This window comes from Triticum dicoccoides, chromosome 3B (genome assembly GCF_002162155.2).
Source record: "Triticum dicoccoides isolate Atlit2015 ecotype Zavitan chromosome 3B, WEW_v2.0, whole genome shotgun sequence".
Taxonomy (NCBI): domain Eukaryota; kingdom Viridiplantae; phylum Streptophyta; class Magnoliopsida; order Poales; family Poaceae; genus Triticum; species Triticum dicoccoides.
Window position 1 is genome coordinate 803,145,045 of NC_041385.1, and position 1,395 is coordinate 803,146,439.

Genomic DNA, 1,395 nt, shown 5'->3' on the forward strand with positions numbered 1-1,395 from the left:
GGGGTGATCGAGGGGCCCACGAGACAGGGGGCCGCGCCCTATAGGGGGGGCGCGCCCCCTATTTCCTGGGCTCCTCGAGGGTCTTCTGACTTGATCTCCAAGCCTCCAGGATGATATTCTTCCAAAAAATCACGATTCTGAAGGTTTCATTCCATTTGGACTCCGTTTGATATTCCTTTTCTTCGAAATACTGAAACAGACAATAAAACATCAATATGGGCTGGGCCTCCGGTTAATAGGTTAGTCCCAAAAATGATATAAATATGTAAAATAAAGCCCATAAACATCCAAAAGGGGTAATATAATAGCATGGAACAATAAAAAATTATAGATACGTTGGAGATGTATCATACATCCATACAAACACGGGCCATGTGCTATGGTTGGTGTTCTGGTTTCCAAACGGATTCATGCCATCGGTACACGCGCCGAGCACGATGTTCCTTGCATCACATTCAAAATACCGATAGAAGCTGTTCAACGCTGTCCACTGGCTTCCATCCTGGACGTGTCTCAGCTTCGGATCATCTCCATCGTCGGGCTCCTTCCTCTCCGCGTGCCAGCGCATTAGCTTTGCTTCCTTGGGATCTATAAAATACCTCTGGAGACGGGGAGTGATCGGTAAGTACCATACAACTTTCTAGGGACATTTCTTCCCGGCCTTCTTGTATCAAGAAGCATTGCACATCGGACAACTTGTTTTTTCCGTGTGCTCCTTCCGATAAATTATGCAATCGTTGATGCATGCATGGTATCTAACGTGTGGCAGATCAAGAGGGCACACGATCTTCTTGGCCTCATCAACACTACTAGGACATAGATTACCCGGGGGAAGAACATCCTTTAGGTACTTGAGATGCTCATCGAGGCTAGTGTCGGTCCATTTGTTTTTAGCCTTCATCTTCAGGAGTTGGACCGTGAAACTCAAGTGGGTCACCTCAGGATTGCAACCATCATACAATGGAGTGTTCGAGTCTACCACCAGTTGCTCCAGCTTAGCCTCCTCTCTAGAAGCAGCTCTCTGCGTACTCGTCTCCTTGTGAAGCAATGCTTGAACATGAGGGTCCCGCACGATTGAACTTAGTACCGACGAACTCTGCTGCGTGGAGTCCATGTCGTTCTCTCCACCGCCATGTCCGCCCCCTTCTCCGCCGCCATGTCCGGCCTCTTCCCCGCCGCCATTATCTATCATCTCTTTGTCTTGCCCCGTGTCATCATTGCCTGCCTCGTCGGCATCCTCAACATCGTCATCCTCATCTTCAATTATCCACCAAGTATAGCCATCCATGAAACCAGTCATGAGCAGGTGCGCTTCGACACGACCATCGTCATGGGGGTCGAGCCAATCTATTCCTTTGGATTTTCGACACGGACATAAAACCTCTGTCCGGTTAT